The sequence below is a fragment of the Panthera onca genome, chromosome B1 (assembly GCF_046562875.1).
Source record: "Panthera onca isolate mPanOnc1 chromosome B1, mPanOnc1 haplotype 2, whole genome shotgun sequence".
Lineage (NCBI taxonomy): Eukaryota > Metazoa > Chordata > Mammalia > Carnivora > Felidae > Panthera > Panthera onca.
Window position 1 is genome coordinate 195,125,000 of NC_138342.1, and position 21,596 is coordinate 195,146,595.

Sequence of the window (21,596 nt, forward strand, 5' to 3'; positions counted from 1 at the left end):
CAAGTCTCTCGACTGGGAGTATTTACTTTCTCACTGTCATTGAGGGACATCCCTTTGAGAGGCTCTGCAATCAACCAGTGTCATTTTAGGCTGAGTCAGAATATTATGCAAAACAATCATAAATAAAGGCCCAACTATTTCATTTCTCATTTTACTGTCATAGGGAATTCCATAGATTCATTGGTTTGGGTTGAGGTAAAGGTGGTCATAGAACAATAGAGGGGTGCCTGGGTGACTGAGTTGGTTAAGTGTCTGACTCTTGATTTGTAATCAGGTCATGATCTTGTGGTCCATGAGATCGAGTCCTGTGTCAGGTTCTGGGCTGACAGCATGGACCCTGCTTGGGATTGTCTCTACTCTCTCTGCCCCTCCCTAGCTCACTTGTGCTCACTCTCTCTCTCACTCTCTCAAAATAATATAGGCGCATGAGTGGCTCAGTCGGTTAAGCATCCGACTTCAGCTCAGGTCATGATCTCACAGTTTGTGGGTTTGAGCCCAACTTGGGCTCTGTGCCTACAGCTCAAGCGTGCTTGGGATTCTGTGTGTCTCTCTCTCTCTGCCCCTCCCCTACTCATGTTCTGTCTCTGTCTCTCAAAATAAATAAATGTTAAAAAAATAAAAAATAAACTTACAAAAAAGAATAGTAGATAAATACTATATAGAAGTCTGAACCATGGTTTATGAGATTTTTACAATTTTAGAGAGGATTTAGGCATGATATTTACATTACCCTCATACTTGGTAATGGAATATTTAATTTTATGCCCTCATAGATCAGATTATATGTCTTTTCTGATAGGCAGGTCAGACCACAAGCTCACCAAGTGACTCAGGGCCAAGCATTCCGCATCTACCACTGAGCACCATTAAGCCAGAAGTTCTTATCCAAGTAGAATATTTGTGGGTAAAAGAGAGCATGCTTTCCCCAATCTACAGTGTTTGTCTTATCAGATCTTGCCAGAGGCTCCACATGCCAACTATATCTGTCACAGGCACTTGGAGCATCACCGATCTGGTTCATAGAGCTTAAGTGGCTTAGTAGTTTGCAGTGTCCTCAACTTGCTCTTGTTGTTGGCCCACGGAAATTGGCAGCCTTATGGTTCATGTTGTAAATGGGTCAAAAAAAAATTTTTTTCATTTAAGACATTTAATCAATCACAGTAAGACATTCAGGCTATAAAAACATTCTATACAGTGATCGTAAAAAGCGATTGTAAAAAGCGATTGTAAAAAGCGATTGTAAAAAGCGATATGCATCCCCCAAAAGCAAACCAACATATATACAACACAGACCCATTTTTCCTGAAGAGCTTCCAAGCACAAAGCCCGCACGAATAATCTTTGTAAAAGAATTAGAGGCATCTCAGAGACAACTTCCCCCCAATGCAGAGCCCCCATAGGGGTCACAGATGCAGCAACCAGGGTTTGCAAAAATAAATAGGTCTCTGTTTCATATGTATAAGTGATAAATGTCTAACGAATATACAAAGTGCAAATGTAACAAAAAGCACCCCCGCCCCGTATCTGTACAGCGGTTTATTTACATGCTTCAGAAGGAGAAAAGGCTTTCACAGTCTCCTACAGAGTAGGGCACAGTGCTTAGTGGTCATGCAGTAAACAGTGGACACTCCCTGGACGACATTAAGCAGGAATCCACAAGAGGCTGGCACTTCTTTCTTTGGTCATGAGTGTGACATGTGTGATAAGATCAGAAAGTTTTGTTTCAGAAGTCCCATAAAAATGACCAAGCCCAGGGGATGCCTTACAGGGCTAAAACGAACCATCTTCTTGGGGAAACTAAAGGCTCAGGGGGCATCTGCATAGAAGCGGCAACACTAGCTGGACAGTCATGATTGTGACTTTGAAGTGTTGGGGGGCTGGGGGAGGGAGGCCTCGAGATAGCACGTTCATCCACAAGGGCCCTCTCCACTAAGTCCACTATGCCGTATTACGTAACTGTTCACAATCCAGAGAATTGCTAAATAGAATAAGACAGTCATTCCTTCTGATCAACAGATCTAATCAGTATGTGACCAATCGGATAAGATAGTGCCATGTCCAAACTGATACCAAGATGGTCAAGATTAGTCTATGACAGTCATGAGGATGACATAATGTTAAGACTAAGAACATACTTCTATTCATACCAAGTGAAATAAAACTACATCTTTCTTGCTTCATATAAACAACACACTTTTCAAATAGATAGCTTTATCTCAGAGGTTGGGCTAATTTGCATCTGCAAAGGGAAGACATCAGTGTAATTGGAGTCCTCACCTGGCTACTTGACGTTGCACTATCGTTCTTTAAGATACATTTGCCTTATGCAAAGGCAAAAAGAAAAGTTACACAGAGATATAACAGAAATCATACTGTTTTCTTTTCTCTCAAATCTTTGTTGCTTTAAAATTGGTATTTCCTGAGAAATGTGGCTTTCAATTCAGTTGACTATTTTGATAAAGAGGGTAAGTTCCACTGGTTCTATCCGAACTTTTAAATCCTAACCGTAAGTTTGGTGGGCTGTGAGATGATACTGTAGTTCATCAAGCTACATGTATTTCTATTATGAATATATGTTCAGGACTCACCTGTGCCAAAACCCTATTTATTATTTTTCATAAGCTTCCATTTTAGTATAGACCACAAGGGTACTTTGTCTTTCCAGGGATTAGAATAGGGTCAGGCATGTGGTACATTCTGTGGTACATTCTCTTGCCTGAAGAACTTCTTCTAACACTCCTGATAATCAAAGACTCCTGATACTGAATCCTTTCAACGTTAGTTTGCCTGAAAGTCTTTATTTTACCTTAATTTTAGGTCGACAGTTTCTTTTTCTCAGCAGTTGCAAATCTTCTTCTCTTCTTCTGGCTTACAGAGATTCTGATGAGAAATCGACTCGAATTTCGCACCTTCTTCCTTCTGTTTTTAGTGTTGATGTTTCTTTTGCTCCCCTCCAGATTTTTTCTCTATCTTTGTTTTCAGTAGACTGACTCTTATGTATCTAGGTGTATTTTTGAATTTTATTATTTTTTTTAAAATCCTGCTTGGATGTCTCTAAAAATTTGGAATATGTACTTTGTTGTCTTACTAATTTTGGTGGATTCTTGACCATTATTCTTCCAAACATTTCTTATGGATCATTCTCTTTTCCTTTTGAGATTACAGTTCCAATTACATGTAAGTTAGATAATTTGATTGACTTAGGTTTGGTGTTTTGTTTTCTGTTTTTTGTTTGTTTTTGTTTTTAACTTTCTCTCTTCATGAAACTGCAAGTTGAGATAATTTCTTTTGACATATATTCAAGTTCACTATTTTCCCATCAGCTGTGTTTCGTTATCAGATAATCTTGTTGAAGGCATTCATGATTTATATTGTGATTTTTATTTCTAATATTTCCTTTTTCCTTTTTGTTTTTTGTTTTAATTCCCCTGTGGAATTTCCCATCTGTCCATGCATGCTGTGTATCTTTTCCACTACGTTTAAAAACATTTAATATAGTTACTGTACATGTCCTATCTGCAATCTGCATTTGAGTCATTTTTGCAGCTGGTTCTATTGACTAATTGATCTCTTGGCAATGCCCCCAACCTCACCCCACCTAACTGTATTTTGTGGCTTATCATTTTTTTATTGAATGCCAAGTATCATGTAAAAAAATAGTAGAAAATGAGGTAATTAGTATTTATGACTAGAAATGATGGATCCACTTTTGTCAGACTAATGGTGTGATGAGTCGATCTAGTCAGTTCCTTGGGCCGGGTTTGGGTTTTGTTGTTGGGAGAAAAGCCGCCCTTCCAGTGTTGTGTCATTGTTATCTTGTCCTTAGTGATCTTAGGGTGCTAGAGTTTTTCCCACTGTCCCTGCTCCACATTCAACTTTGATCAGTTCCTATATATGGCATCATAGAGGCAATTTCTCTCGTGCTCTTGTCTCTCCTCTCATGGTACATTGCTACACTTTATTACTTAGTGTGGGCTTATGGTGGAGATAGGAGGTTTTCTTGTCCAAGTTCTATCTTAGGCCGGACTTTCTTACCCAAGTTAAGGGGTGAGATCTTCTGAGCATTTATGCCTTTTCCTCATCTGTCAAACTGCTGCCAGATTCTGCCATGTATCTACTGCAAATCAGCCAAGAGAGGGTTTCCTGTTCCTCCCTGGATTTTAGCAGAACTTTTCTTTGTACTATTGCAGGATCTTGGGTTGTACAAGGTGTTTGTGTGTTTGTTTGTTTGTTTCTTTTTAGTTTTGAATTTTCTTTGCTTTTGCTTCTACCTTTCCAACAGGACCAGTGGATCTGTACCTTGTTCCTAAAGGTAGGAAGAAAGGTTGCCTACCCATCCCCCAATGATAGATACGTTTTGCTTTTTTTTTAACAGCATTTTCTTTAGGTTTATTTACTTATTTTGACCATAATCAGGGGAGAGGCAGAGAAAGAAGGAGAGAGAGAGAGAAGCTGAAGCAGATTCTTCACTGTCAGCGCAGAGCCCAATGCAGGGCTCAAACCCACAAACCATGAGATGACAACTTGAGTTGAAGTCAGACACTTAACTGATTGAGCCACCCAGGCACCCCTAAGTTTTGCTTTTAATACTCACCCAATATTGCTCCTAGGGTGGAGAGAGCTTGCTGTGGTCCTCTGTCCTAATCTAAATCTTTTAAGTAAGCAAATGACACAGAATCACGGGGAAGAAATTTCCGTGAGAAATCTTTTTTATGTGTAGGACTCCCAGGTGAGATTCTCAACTAACATGCTCACCATATTCATCCTTTACAAGTTTAGCTGATTTCTTCTTATCCATTTCCATGGTAGCAACCATTTCCTCTCCTCCAATGGCAGAAGTTTCTTTTTCTGCCTCTTCTATAGGGACTTGTCACACTTTGGTTCTCAGTTGTCTTGATTAAGTTATGACCTACAAGCTACTTCATGAGTTAAAGAAAAGCTAAACTTTTGCAGATTACCTTTTTGTTTTGTTTTGTTTTGTTTTTTTTCTTTAGATGTTAGGATGCTGTAACTTTGCTGCTTTCTACTAACAGTAATACTTTCAATGCAGGAAATGGGAGGCTAACAAAATCATTGGAAAAAATTGAGAAGTGAAAAAATATGGAGGTTCAGAGAGTATAGGGAACTAACTCTCTGTGGTCTTAACTGATTTTACTACCATAGTGCAGTCTCAACAGGGCATCCAAAATCTATGGGATAATCCCAACTCAGGAAGTTGCTGATACCCATATACCTGACTGCAGTTGCCCCTTGAGAATGATCTCTTCTACCTTCCTAAAGCCACAGTGTCTGTCCACAATCTTCCCGGCAAGAAAGACTTGCAAGTGGAGTTTTCAGGATTGATGGATTGATGCCTTGCACACAGCAGAGTGTAGGATGGTGTGAAATACGCTATCAACAAATAATATCAGGCACATCTCAACCCATTAAATTGTCATTTCCAGTATAAGCAAATGATTAAATATCTGAATATGTATTTACACAACTGATCTTGGAATAAATGTTAGATGTTTTATAATCCTTAAGTTATATTTACAGTGTACTGTAATGGCCCTGCAAATATCACAAGATACACCATTTTAATCTTATTTTAAAAGTACCAAATGAAAACACCAAAGGAAACTCAAGCTAAACAATTGTTAAAACTATCCTTTGCTTGACAGGAGTCATGTTACTATATAGAATTCTATAACAGACTAGCTAAAAAGCTTATGCATTTTGTTTTTGAGAGAAAGAGAAAGCACATGACTAGGGAAGAGGGACAGATGGAAAGACAGAATCTTAAGCAGGCTTCATACTCAGCGCAGAGCCCTACTGGGGGCTCCATGTCACAACCATGAGATCATGACCTGAGCGGAAATCAAAAGTTGGACACTCAACTGAATGACCCACCCAGGTGCCATGGAGCTTATGCAATTTTAATAAGACAATTATCTAGATTACAAAATGCTTTATGTAAACACACATTTTTTTTTGCTAGATTCTATGAGTAAAATGTTGTAAGTTTATAACAAGCTTTTTTTTTTCTTCAGAGCCAATGCTATGAAGTCCAGTATACCCTTCGCATTAATGTACCCTAATTCTTGAGAATACAACTGTGGATGACCATGAATCAGCACTACAAATGAAGTAATTACTGAAGAATGCCATGACATGGATGTCAAAAAACATTAAACTGAGTGAAAGAAGCCAGGCCTAACAGGGTATGTACCGTATGATTCTATTCGCATTAAACTCAAGAAAAGCCTCATACAGTCTACCCTGACAGAAAACAGGTGAGCACTGCCTGGGACTAGGGCTGGAGGAGGATCGACTGGGAAGGTGAAGGAAGGAATTTTTGAAGTGATGGAAATATTCTGTATCTTTATTTGGGTGGTGTTCCCATCAGTGCATACCTTTATCAAGACTTACTGAAATGCGCTCTTTCATGGAAGCCCTTTATATCAATTATATTTCAATGAAGTGTGTTGAAATAAACAAATAAAGAAAACCAACAACCAAAAGAACTATCAGAGTCACATAGGGTGGCCAAGCCAGTTTTCCGGAGGAGGGAACTTAAAGACGCTAAAAGGTCAAAGTCATCAGTGATAGGAGACAAGGTTTTTCAGGAAAAACCTGTGTTAGGAAATGCTCCTGAGTAAGAAGTTAACCTGGATGATTGCTGTCCTCAAATCTTCTAGAAGAAGCAAATAGGTTCTTCCTTTGAGACTCAGAGCAATGAAGGAGGAAGACGAGTAACTATTTTCCCCACAGCCTGCGTGGCAGATGGGCTGGAGCAGGAGCACAGGTTTTCTGAGTCAAGTGCAGTGGGGCTCCTCCCAGGGTTCCTCCTGCTCCTGCAGCATCGGGGGTGAGGCTTCACATGCAGCAGGGATGACACATGGCTCTGGTCACTGAGGACACCCAGGGAAGTGTCAAACGAGGCTGCGTGTATCATGTGCCTAAAAAAATGTGCCTAACGCAGTGCTTGGCATATGGAAAGTGTTACACAAACGCGTGTATGGATTTCTGACTGTGACCATAAAAGCAAGCTCTATAGTTCCATCCTTAATCGCTGTTCTCTCTCACTCATGTTTTGTGAGAAAAAGCACAAATCAATGCTACGCCTCCATCTCAGCTGCTGTTCGGAGTCACCAGAAGGTCTCCGTGTCCTGTCTTCCTTGTGTAAACCCCGAGTTGATTTCAAGCAGAGAAATCCCACTAAGTGTAAGTTTGTGATGAAAATCATGGTAGGCATAACAATGGCCACCCAAATCCCAAAATCTGTGAATACACAGTCAAGGGAAGCTGGCAGGTGTGATTAAGTTAAGAGTCTTCAGATGGGGAGATTGGCCTAGATTGTCCAGGTGGGTCAATGTAATCCCAGGTCCTTATAAAAGGGAGGCAGGCAGCGCAGAGCACTACTCAGGGGTCTGATGCTGGATTTGGGGGGTTTCCCGTGATAGGAAGCCAGAGTCGCAAATTGAGAAAGGCAAGCAATCTCTAGATCCAGGGGTGTGTGACCCTGTCAAACATCTTCACTTTAGACTTCGGGTGGTAAATTAATTCATTTCTTGTTGTTTTAAGAGACTTTGTGGAAGTTTGTGGCAGCAGCTGTGGGAATCTGTTAAGGAGGGTGTTGGATGACGGTGGTAAAGATCTATAGATTCTCTGCAGGAGGGCCTAGGGTCGCCTTGAACCTAAGACTCCCTTCCTTGTCCAATTTCTCTGGGGCTGTTCACTCTTATGGTCCCTTATTCCTAGATCTCTTTGAGCTTCAGTGACCATATATTTTCCCACTCTTCCACCCTGTAGTTGGAGAGGGAAATGCCTCTATCTTCCCAACTATCAGATCGCTGGCAGTGTAACAGAGACACTGACTATTCATTTTTTCTAACACCTGCTGTTGGTTACAGGGTCTTGCTGACCTAGGCACAGACTGACACAGGGCGAAGTCATCACTTCTACTGGGATACAGTTCTGTGTTTTCGCTGCAGCTAGAAATAGAGAGGAAGGGAAGGGATTTTTTTTCCTCCAATCTCATAAGCACGTTTATACTTAGAGGCCACTTGAGAAGTAAAATTAAAATTAACACCCTCCACATCATCATGGACAGTGAAAGTTATTTACAGTTACAACTGTCTTTTAGAAGGAGCTGTTCACTGGTTCGTAGTATATGTATTTTTTTTTCTGCCTTGCAAATTATTTGAAAGAGCTGAATGTTTTCAGACTAATGATTTGGAGATGAATTCTGCAGGTTGAATTACTTTAGTGATAATGAAACATTCAATTCTAAAACAGGCTTTTGCAATGGTTATAATTGTTAACCTATGGTTTACAGAGAAAAATACTGTATTTTAAACCACTTGGAGTTTTTTTGTTCCTCATGTAAGAAGGATGGAGGGAATAATCTTTTGAAACATTTCTTTGTTTTCAAGTGAAGGTAGAAAGAAAGTCTCGAAGTACTTGTTTCAAGGTACTATGAATTTGACAGTTTTCTCCTGAAGAAAATTCAGTGGTATTAAATAGCAATGGGAGGACATAAGGATTTGATAGCTTGGAAAAACAGTGTAAAATCAAATTGGAACGTGTACCTTCTTGAAAGACGAGACCACAAGCCTTCAAAACACTACGAATTGTCACCTAGAACAGTATCTGAACTTGATTTGCAGGTTGACAGAAATCAGTAAGAGAGCTTTTAAAACCTACTGGAACCTTATTCTTCCCATCCGAGATTGGTTTAATTGATTTGGGGGTGTGGAGTGACTGTGTGTTCGTGTTCGAGCTTCTTTCTCCCCAGGTGGTTGTAATATTCAGGCTGGCCTGCTAACCATCGTGTTTTTCCTAATGGGATCTACAAAACAGGCTCTAGCTCTAGCCTTCTCCTAGGCTGTTCTATCTCTCAATTAAAACAAATTTTGTCTAGCTGAGGCTTAGGGGGCTTGATTTTCAACATGACCTTCCTGGCTCAGCCGAAGCCCGATCTACAGAACAGCTGCCTCAGTTACCTTATAACTGAATATTATCAAAGTACTTAAAACCTCGGGCCCCAATTTTATCTTCTCATAAAAAGAAGAACCCCTCAAAGGTGAATGAAGGATCTAATAGGAGTTCACTGTGAGGAAAATAAAAATGGCCAGTGCATATGGAACAATTCTCAAGATAACCACCTATTTAGCAACTGAAATTTGGGGGAAAAAAAAGGTTCATTGGCAAAAATCCAAGTCTGATAATAACAGTGGTAGTGAGGATAATGGGAATGTACTGTCCTATATTAGTGGTAGAGGTGAAAATTACTGTAGACACTTGATGGAAAAAATGGCACTACTGAATAAAAAATAAAACCTAATGCAGCTACTTCAAATCTGTATGTAAAATCATTAATTTGTTGACAAAATGACATACAGGTAGATGTTCACGGCACTTGTGTTTGTAATAGCAAGTGAGTGGAGAAAAGCTAAATTATGAAAAGCAATACATATGCTACACAATGAAAAAATATTAAGTTAAAAAAATTCATTAAATCTTATCTATATAAATTGTACAAAATACAAGCTTTTGAATGAAAACAAGACTATACTAAGTCTGAAAATCTAACAGTACAAGGAATGAAAGTGCGACAGATATGCACAAACATTTTACTTGGCTACATTCCCCTTAACTATAGTCATTCATTCTAGTAACAAAACTTGTTACATGAATTAGCAGCAGTACTGTTGGTGCCTTTTCTCCTTTTTTCTTAATCCCTCTGAAATGGCCTTATTCCCACCTCTGTTGAAATCCCTGTCGGTGGTAGTGACCTTCATCTTTTCAAATACACTGATCTTGTCCTAGTTCTTGTCTGACTTTTCACTAACCCTTTTTGAAATTATTATATAACTTGTTTTCCAAGATAGCATTCTTCTCTCTAGAAGCTCATATTGTCTAAATTTACCTGTTCATACGTTGGATGCTCAGAAGGTTTTTTCCGTGGACATTTTCATTTTTAACTACCCTTATTCCAGGTGATCGTGTCCTTTCCAAACCTATTCCCCTATTCCATACTGTCTGCAAACAAAAATGGTTCTAAATATTTAACTCCAGGAAAAAATTCTGCCCCTAAAATCCAACCTCTTAGGTTAAGTCACTTCTTATTACATCCACTACCACCTTATTGCAAGGTACTGTAATTTCTCACTGCGAAATTGGAACCACCATTTCAAATGTGTGAAATTAGTTTCCCAGAGAAAAGAAGATTGAATTAATGGTTGAAAACTGGCTAAATGAGGATAACTATAAATCCACAGATGGAAAAATGGAGTTATTAAACCGAACCTCTCCAAGTTACAGATAATATCATTCTTTTTTTTTAAGTTTATTCATTTTTGAGAGGGACAGACTTGCATGAGTAGGGTAGGGGCAGAGAGGGAGAGAGAGAAACCCAAGCAGGCTCTGAGCTGTCAACACATAACAGAGCCTGATGCAGGGCTCAAACTCAGGCACTGTGAGATCATGAGCTGAGCCAAAGCCAAGAGTTGAATGCTTAACCAACTGAGCCATGCAGGCACCCCAATACATTATTTTTTAAATTTATTGAGAGAGGGAGGGGGAGAGGGAGAGGGAGCACAAGTCGGGGACGGGCTCAGAGAGAATGAGACACAGAACATAAGCAGGCTCCAGGCTTTGATCTTGCAGCACAGAGCCCGACAATGGGCTGGAACTCAAAAGCTGTGAGATCATGGCCTGAGCTGAAGTCAAACGCTCAACTGACTGAGCCACCCAGGTGCCCCCACCCCAATAAATTCTTTAAACCAGCCAGAAAAAATTAGAGACAGAGGAGCAAAAGGGAGAAGGACAGCAGACTTTGCAGAAAATATTTAAAGGAAAGAACAATTGAGATTTCTTTGATTTACTGAAAAAGTGCCTATCTATAATTGTACACTAAGCAAGCCTAGAACTCCAATGAAATGATTGTTTTAGGGGGAAAAGAACCAACAGGTGTGAACTATATGAAATCATAACCTCTGGGGTGAGAAAGTAAAAATACCCCATACAATAGGACCTTCAGTGTCCATAAAACTGAAACACTAGGAAGCATACATATGTAAGTCAGTATTAATGACCTCTTTACTGTAGTCTCCATGTATTTTTTTTTTTTATTAGTCATTGATGTACTGGTTTAATAGCCTGTTGTCTAGCCTCCACATGTTTGTTGCCTAGTTTTGTTTTTGTCTTTGTTTTTGTTTCTTGTGATGCATTCCTTGTTTGGTATCCTTGTGATTGGAAAAGATGAATGATCGGATTTTAGTCCTGTTAATTTCATTGAGACTTGTTGTGGGGCCAACTCTGTAATCTGTCCAAGAGAAAGTTCCATTCCTTGGTTTACTTGCCCTGAGAACAGCAAAACCTTTAGTAGAACTCCATCTAAGACCTGACCTAACTCTATCATGGCTTCTGGAAATGTAATGCTGTGTCTCCAGGATGATCCCCACCCTCCCTCCTCCCCAACACTGCATCTCCAATAAAATGTCTGCCTGAGAAAGCTCAGTGTTGCCAGCAACTTTACTACTGCTTCTAGCCAACAACTAATGAATTTCCCTGACCTTCTTAGAGCTTTTACTGAAAAAGGCTGAACATTTTGAGTAGGTATCTTTTAAAACTCAGAGGCTATGTCTTGAAGACAGATGATTTATTTTGAAATGAAATCTTTGGGAGACCTTCTTAATCCCTGGAAGGATTGAATCCTTTAACCTTCTTAATCCCTGGGAGGATGGAATCCTGGTGTCCAGGTAACAGAACTGGCCGAATCACATTGATGTTGACCAGTCTTGTGTGCTTGCTGACTTCTCTTGCTCTACTGAATAACCTGTATCGCTCCCTCCCTTCTCCTCCCTCTATAACTCTCATATCACTTTTGTACCTCGAATGGAACCCACTCTTGCCCCTCGGGTCAGAAGTTGGCTGAGCAAAATCTGTTATACCACATTAACGAATGTCTGGCTATGTTGATCCTTGACACCTCAGTTCCTGGCAACCACTGGTAGGCTTTCTATCCCTTTGAATTTACACTAGTACTCCCATAAGTGGGGTCATAGAACATTTATACTTCTGTTACTGGCTTACATCCATTAGCATTAGATCTTTGAGTTTCAACCAAGTCCTAACCTGCGGAATTTGCCATTGTAAGTCAGGAATATTCCCTTCTGTGTATACCACATCTACTTATCCATTCACCTGTCATTGGATACCTGGTTTGCTTCTACCTTTTTGTTATTGAGAATAATGCTATTACAAATAAGGATGTACAAACAAAAATTAAAGCCTCTGCTTTCTGGGGTTTTCTTGGGTGGGTATATATTCAGAAGTTGAACTAGTGGGTGATACGGTGTTTCTATAAAACTTTGGAGCAACTGCCATATTTTTCTCAAGGACTTCACCATTGTACATTGTCATCAATCATGCACAAAGGTTAGAATTTTTCTATGTTCTTGACCATATTAAGTTTTCTGTTTTGGTAGTAATGATCATAATAGATCCTAATGATGATAATAGATGTGAGTTTGTATCTCAGTGTAGTTTTGACTTTGATTACCCTATTGATTGATGTTGAACATCTCTTCACATAATAGTCTTTTGTGTATCTATTAAGGAAGAATGCCAATTTGTCCATTTTTACATCAGATCTTTTTTTGGTTTGAGTTACAGGGAATGAATATTAAGAACATGTAAACTATCAGACATGTAACATAAAAATATTTTGTTCCATTACATAGGTTACCTTTTGACTATGTTGCTAGTGTGCATTGAACAAAAAATCTAATGTTCAGTCTGCATATTGTTGAATTTGCTTTTGATCCTATACAAAAAATCAGTAAAAAATAAGTCTTGAAGATTTTTCCCTGTGTTTGCTCCTAAAGAGTTGTATGGTTGTGGCTTTTAAATTGAGGTCTTAGTTCCATTTTAAGTTAATGCTTCTACATGGTATAAAGTAAGGGTTCAACTTCTATTTTTTTTTTTTGAATGTGGCTATCCAGTTTTCTCATCATTTGTTGAAAAATGAAACTTGTCAGATCATTTGACCATATATTTAGTTTTATTTGGTGGCTCTCTATTAAACCTCTTTGCACATTTCTTTATGATAGTATCAAACTGTGTTGATTACCGTAGTTGTGGGTTTAACTGGAGCTTTGTAGCAAGTTATGCCATCAGGAAATGTGAGACTATCAGTTGTTGATGAATAAGATTGTTGGCACTCTTCAGGCTCCCTTGAGATTCCACGTCAGTTGTTAGATATATATTTGCTTGTCAAATGTCATTGGGATTTTGACAGACCTTGCATTGAATCGCTTGGTCACTTTGGGTAATACTGACATTTCAGTAATATGCTTGCAATCCATGAATAGAAGATGCCTTTCTATCTGTAATTCTTACTGTCTTTGAACAGGTTTTGTTGTCTTTTTGCCTCCTTGGCTAAGTTACACCTAAGCATCGTTTTTAATAGTATAAATGGGATGGTGTTCACCATTTGCTTTTCAGACTGTTAGTATATAGAAATAGCACTTTTTTTCCCTTTTTTTGTCTAGCACTTGATTGATTTCTAAAAGGGAACTTGGTTTTTGGCATGTGTAATCTTTAGAGGTGATAGAAACCTAGACATAAAAAGCTCTGAACAGGTAATTTACTTGGATGATTGTGGTGGTGGTGGTGGTGGTGGTGTGTGTGTGTGTGTGTTTAACTGCTCTGGCTGGGACATCTAGTACTCTGATGAAAGTGGCAAAAGAGGCACTTGTCTTGTTAGGTGTTAAAATGGCTCAACATGTGAACCTTACAATTAGCAACCGTAGGCTTAGTAGCTTCTGCAAGGGCAAAATAAAATGGAGTGGGGGAATAGAACTACACAGTTGTAAGGCTATTGCTGTGTGTATGCAAGGTACATAAGATACACAGTAATTACTTTAAGATGTATGTTGTAAACCTACACAAACACAATAAACAAGTATAGCTCATCTAATAAAATTTTAAAATCATTTTAAAATTTTAACTCCCTTGTGTACAAGAAGGTAAAGGTAGGACACTGGTAACAAATGGTGTGTGGGGGGGGGAGAGGGAGGGAGAGATAGTTGTAAAGACCTCTATATCAGTTATATTAAACTCAAATGACCTAATGCTCTAAGATTGTCATCTTAGATAAAAAAAAAATTGTATCCTCTCTCCCACATAATGATATTATAAACAAAGACAGTTGATGGGTTAAATATGAAAACTAGAATACTGTAACAAGGGATTAAGTAATACTTTGACCAGATGAAGATAACACAGATTTATGAAGAAATAATACAAAGGATAAGCAGCATCACTTAATAAAATCTTCAGTTGCAACGAAGGTTAAAAGAAAAAAAACAAACAAACAAACAAAACCTAACTGTATATGCATGAAATAAGCCTGAGGAGAACACCTAATAGAAGTATAAACAACCAGACAACTGTTGGAAGTGAGGAATTCACTGTGCAATTTACATGTAGACAATGAACCTGAAAAAATGTGGAGGGGGAACAGGGAAAACCTAGTAACTCTACCTCTATCACGCTTATGGAATAAGCTGCCAAATGGCAGAAAATACTTGTTTTTAAAAGGCCCACAGAACATTTACCAAGCTAGCTCCTCTTACTTGAAAGTAATGTAACACTGTGTGTCATCTACATGTGAATAAAACTGGTAGTAAAAATGTATTGAGCCATAATAGAAGTCTAAATTTCAGAAGAAGCAAAAAAAATGAGTATGCTCCCTGAACATCCTGGAATTAAACTAGAAATCAAGAGTACAGAGATAATCATAATAGCACCAAGTGGTGGGAAATAATCTAGTATAGTTGTAAAAGATCCGTTGGTAGGGCAAGTGGGTGGTTCAGCCATGAAGCATCCGACTTGAGCTCAGGTCATGATCGTAATGTTTCTGAGCCCAAGTCCTGCTTTGTTGTTTGTTTCTGTCTCTCTGTCTCTCTCTCTCTCTCTCTCTCTGCCTGTCTCTCTCTGCCTCTCCTCTCAGCTTGTTCTGCCCTTTGCTCCTGTGCTGCTCGTGCACTCGCGCGCTCTCTCTCTAAATAACCATAAGGAACGAAAACATGCAGACTGAGCCAAACACTAGATGAAAAGAAGGAAATATCAAATAATGAAAACACAAATCAAGAACTAAAAAGAGTAAATGCACAAAAACTGGTCCTTGGAGAAGATCAATAGAAGCAAGTGCCAATATCATCAGAGTTGCTATTGATATTTAAAAGTTCTAAAAGGCAAACTACAGCACTTGGGCAAGATCCAGCCTGCTGCTTGTTGTCCACAATTGTACTGGAGCACAGCCATCCCATTTTCACGTTGCCTGTCAGTGGTTCCGCACTGCCGTAGCAGAGTTGAACAGTCAGGGAAGAAGTTGGGTGCACAAAGCATAAAATTATCTGGCACGCTATAGAAAGTTTGCTAATCCATGTGTTTAATAAAGAGCAGTATACACAAATGTGTACCAATGTAGTAAAAACTTCTGTGGAAGGCGCAAATTTCCAGAGAGGCATGAAGCTAGTGTTTCTCTGTCTAAGACCAACTCCGTAACCTGTCAGCATTTTATCACAGACCTAGCCACGAAAGCGCTTCTGAGTAGGTAGGTTCCACAGTGAAAGGAGTAACATCAACTCAATAAGCACAGGTGCACACACAGTCCATTAGAACCCATTCCAACTCCTTTTTGGAGTGCAGCATTACCCAGATACTAAAAAGAGACTTGAGGCTGCCCAAGAAAGGGAAACTACAGAACAATTCCTGTCAAAAACATAGGTGTTTTAGCAAATCAAATCCAACAATGTAAAGACAAAAAAATAAATACAAATAAACAACAGATGAGGTTTCTCCCAAGAGTGCAAAGTTGGCTTGTTTTAAAATCAATGTGGCTCATCTTGGTAAATGTGGAGGTAACAGGTGTCAAAATTCAGTCATCCTTGATGAAATTGTCAAGATGGGGTTAGAAGGAAAAACCTTCAACATGGTAAAGGACTTATATGGAAAAATCTTAAGTTTGCATTCTACTTGTTAGGAAAAATCTAACTGCCCTCCCTGTAAGAAAAAGGCAAAGCTTTTCCTCTTCCTGCTTATATTGGCATTGTCCCAAAGGCCCTAGCTTTTGAAATAGAGCAAACAGAAAGACAAATGCATTGACATTGGAAAGAAATTAAAATGTATCCATTTGCAAGTGACATGATCTCTTGAGAACAAAATCCACACACACACACACACACACACACACACACACACACACACACACACACATAGCATTGCTAGTGAAAGTAAAAAGTCTGCCATAGAAGGTCAGTATGGAAATCTCAATGGTATCAGCAAACCACTGGAAATTGAAATAAAAAATGCTATTTATCATCAAATGACAAAGTGCTTAGGGGTACATTTAAGAATATGCTCAAGAGTTGTACAATGAAATATTGCTAAGAGAATAAGGTATAAATGAAGAGATGCCGTATTCATAGGCTGAAAGCCAATATCTTAAAATTTTCAATTCTCCTTGAATTGATCTCTAGATTCAGTAAATTCTATATCCATAGGCCAGCAGTATTTTCTTTGGAGAAATTGACAAACTGATTTGAAAATGAGGTAATAGAAATTAGCTAGAATAACCAAAACAATTTGGGAGTAAGTTGGAAGATCCACGGTACTCAATTTCAAGATTTGCTATAAATGTACAGCAATTGAAACAGATGGCCATTTGTCTAAGAGTAGACACAGATCTATTTTTAGTTTGCAGGCTTCCTTGTGAAAGCTTTAACACCTAAATCAGGTTTAAGATTTACTATTTTCGAAGACAGCTAGTACGGTGGATATAATTCTTCATTTTTCGGTGTCCTTGACAAGATAGCAGCTCTAATGCAGAGGTACCAGGTTTATGGAAATGATGACTTTTCTATGTGGTCCCCTCTGTTTCTAGGCTTTCACTTACTTCACCAAGTGCCGCACCGTGCCTACTCTGGAGTCACACAGAGGCTGTATCACTAATAACATGGCAGTCTTGCCCTTCTTGACTTCAACCATCATTCTACAACTTGCTCCTTGTCTAATTTCATTGTTCTCTATAACGCAATTTTTCTGTAAAGATTGAGGTTCATGATGGGATATTTCATAGTTTCCCTTTGCATGGAATTCATGTTGGTACCTCTGGAAGTGAGTGCTCATAGGTAGCAGTCTTGTTGATCTGGATACTCAGTAGTGACGGTGGTGGTGATTATTAATTCTCATTAAAAATAAGCGGGAGCCCATTTTTCATTTGTGTTGGTGAACAACTTTCAAGGCAAGAGTAGCTTCCACTTTCTAAGGAGAATGCTTTTAGACGAACTGACCGATGATGAGAGATCAATTTATTACCAAATGATAACACGACTTCTCTTGGAAATTGGGAAGAGAAACCTAAAATATCCAGTGTCTCTTGTAGCATATTCAGAGAACCTTTTGCTCCTCTTACTCCATTGCTTATATCTACACCTTATAACTTACATATTATGGAATTGAATAAACTAAGATAAGCACAGTAACACACTTAAAATCTCAAATAGTTGTAATCATACTTCAGTTTTGTGTTCTACCTTGCAAGCTTTAATGGGCAACAAGAGCCCCTTGAAATAGCCATGTTCATGGGGCACCTGGGTGACTCAATCTGTTAAGCAACTGACTTCGTCTCAGGTCCGGATCTTGTGGTACAAGCCCTGCGTCAAGCTCTATGCTGAAATCCCGGAGCCTGCTTTGGATTCTGTGTCTCCCTCTTTCTCTGCCCCTCCCCTGCTCATGCTCTGTCTCAAAAAAAATAGGTCTAAAAAAAATTGAAGTAGACGTACTCAACTTAAAGGAAATCTAATAGCTTAAGATACCTGAGCAATTATCAAAGGAAATAGAAAAAAAAAAAAAAAAAACCACAGAGCTCTTTTTCTAGAAGCATGGTAGATGCGGTGTCTATAAGCTTGGCTTCCACATCGTAACACAAACATGCAGAGTTGTTGTGTAAGAAAACTGAGTGTGGGAACTGGAAACCAGGGCTGTCAGCTACAGCTATACATACGGCGGAGCCTCTGCCTATCTTAGTAACCAAAAGGCTTGCATTTTAAATGACTATGTTTGAAATGAGAGATGAGGCTTGGATTCTAGACAGAGTATTAAGTTGGGAATGAGCTTGTTATGCATAACTTGGGCCATTTAAAGCAAGGATTTTTCACCTTTTTTTCCCCATCCTGTAGCCTAACAAAAACTTACAACATTGCACTGGTGTAGTCAGGTGTGGTTGTTGGTGCTGGCCTGTAACCCATTTAGCATGATGGCATCGTGACTGGGAACCTCGAACTAAGAAAAATACTTTGAACATTAAAAAAAAAAAGCGGGGGGGGCACCTGGGTGGCTCAGTCGGTTGAGCATCCGCCTTCAGTTCAGGTCATGATCTCACGGTCTGTGAGTTCAAGCCCCGCATCAGGCTCTGTGCTGACAACTCAGAGCCTGGAGCCTGCTTCGGATCCTGTGTCTCCCTCTCTCTCTGCCTCTCCCCTGCTCATTCTCTGCCTCTCTCTCTGTCAAAAATAAATAAACATTAAAAAATAATAATAAATAAATGTTAAAAATTAAAAAAAATACTTTGATCTGGCAAAATGGGAATGGTAGGAAGGTTATTCTGATTCTATCTTGAGTGGAGGTGGGGAGGGGAAACTCTCTTGAGAATATATGATCAAGATTACCTTTATGTGGACTGAGGGCTCAAACTTCTAAAAACATTTATCCTTAGAGGTTAGCACAGAGGGACCTTGGATAGATGGAAACCTAAATTGTCCAAAAGGACAGAATCTCAACCCAAATAAATCTTCAAGGATCTTCAAAGCTGAATCACCACCAAATGTGTCAATTGAAAGTGGTATTTGCAGCATGTGATACCATTTATGTTAAATTTAAAATTTTAGAAACCAAGGCTACTTAATGTTCAGGTAAAGCTATATAAATGGTAAGAGTAGAGAAGTTGTGTATGGGCACTGCATAAAACAAATTGAGGAACCTGGCTTTGTATAGGCAGAATGTTAATCTGATTTGGAAAGTAGAGGTACATGGGAGGTATTTAAATCGTACTTGTGATACTTAATTTCTTGAGTTGATAGGAATCATGTGTTCTTTCACTATATGTTCATTAAGTAACATTAAAAAATAGTAGACAGTTTGAGAATGAAAGCCACTCCTGTGGAAGTCAAAGATCACCTAGCATGCTGGAAAGAAAATGTGGCTAAGAGCCTTTGAGATCCATGACAGGATCTATAATTTCAGTTCTCAAAGCTTAACAGGATGGAATTCATACAATGAAGGCTTAAGTGGACTCCCTGATAATAAACCAGGATAAGAGATGGTCAGGATTTCCTTGAAAAACAATAGTGACAACTATCAATAGTCCAAAGTTACGTAGGAAGATAGCAACTCAGAGAAGCCAAAGAATGAGTACAAGGCATATTTTCCCCATAGTTCAGCAAACCTGTCAGGAGGTCTGAGGTTAGGGCAAAGCAAGTGTGGAAATGTGATCAGAATCACATCACTAGTACCCAGCATCCAAAGTGTCAGGGCTTCTGTTGCAGAAGGCTATCTTGAATAGCCTGATGGAGAGACTAACTGGGTGTACTTGGCCAAAGTGAAGAACCCTTCATTACTACAAATTATTAGCTTTTAGGAGTTAAAATTGAGGAGACTCTGGACATCAAGAATGTAGTATGTGTTCTCAGAAATCTGAAAGGAAACTACCTCAATGCAGACAAAAGCTGTAGAAGGTGGGGTAAGACTCTGTCGAAAGAAATTGCCACTTAGTATATCAAGTACAGCTTCAAACAACAAAAACCACCTACTGATGTAAGCAGAGAAGACACTTAAAACCATTAGGTAGTTCAGTTTCTCTAAACAGCTATAGAACTATAGGAGGCTTGACGGCAGCCAAAATTAACCATACCAGAGAACTTGGGCCAAGATCTTTCCTTACTTCTGCTGCTGTTGTGAGCCAGCATGCTCTTCAAACTCTGAAATTTCTGTTACCCTAACATGAGCAGAAGATTTCTGAATAAATTATGTCAGGGCGTAGTGGACCTAGTTGGTAATCATTCACCTTTTGAAATAGAACTTGTTCCTTTCTTGGAACTGCTGGATCTTTACTGAAACAGTTAATAAGTGTAACCTTTCCACTATTATTCTAGGTAACTTGAGAAATTAAGGCAGATCTGAAACTGAATACAAAACTAGAAACCATAATTTTTGTTTTTTAGTTGAGATTTTGGGTTAATGTCAGCAGCCCAGATCAAATTGGCATGGCTTTGGGTAAAGGTAAATGTAGGGGGCTCAAATCTCATTAAGGAGTTGTTTTTTGTTTGTTTTTTTTTTTTTATCTTGAGACACTTTGATTTGTCTTTTAGACTTTTTCTCCTGTTTCAGATACACTAAGTCTTAACAGGCAGTTAAGGAATGTGGCTTCTAACAGCTAAGCTTTATATTTTAAACTTCTCCACCCCAGTGGAAAAAAAATAAAAATCCCGTTTAAAAATTGTAACAAGGGTCACTGGACCTGGCACGTCTCTGTAGTGACTGGCCCTTTCTGATCCAGAAGAAAAACAAAGTGAGGCACAAGGATTTGGTAATTCTAAGCTTGGGCCACATACCAATGCCTGGTGCCCAAGAGTTGGGTCAATCCAACCAAACTACATAGATAACCAGAAGAGATGGGAAAAGAAACTACTTCTTAGAGGAAACTGTTGTGTTCCTACAAGAGGAGCAAATACAATGGATTCCTCTTGTCTACCAGGAAAAAAAAATGTCAAAATGTAAAGTATCCTCTGTCATTTGGTGAGCCATCTGGTGACTAGTTTGCATAGCTCATTATTTTCTGATGAGATTTTTAGGGTCAGTTGATCGTTTCTTTCTCTGCCTTTGGTCTTTTAACAGATCCGTTAACTTCTGCCAAATCGGTAAATTTCAAATGATAGACATAAACAAAATGAGATTTGGATTAAGGGACCATATTTGGGTTTTGGTATAACTATTGCTATAGTTTTGTACAATAAAGTTGATTAATTTGAACCTCCAAATTATTTTTAGAAAAATTTTTAACGTTTATTTATTTTCGAGAGACCGAGACAGCATGAGCAGGGGAGGGGCAGAGAAAGAGGGACACACAGGATCTGAAGCGGGTTCCAGGCTCCGAGTTGTCAGAACAGAGCCTGACGCAGTGCTCAAACTCAAGAACCATGAGATGATGACCTGAGCCAAAATTGGATGGACGCATAACTGACTAAGCTACCAGGGTAGCTTCCCCAAACCTCAAACTTACTTTAAAACTAGCATACAAGATTCAATTTATGTTCTAGTTCTCTTGGACCTAAGTAAATAACTTTCCTTCTGTTTTTTCAAAATCCCTTAATTTAAAATTGACGTCTAAACATTGACAGAGTTGACAAGTTAAATGAAAGTATTATAAAGTTACTTACATTCTATTTCCAGATGATAAAAATCACGGAGTAGTCTCTTCTCAGATACTCTGTGCTTCAGATGATGCTTTGCCACCAAGCCTTCCTTGTGGTTATTTGATGAAC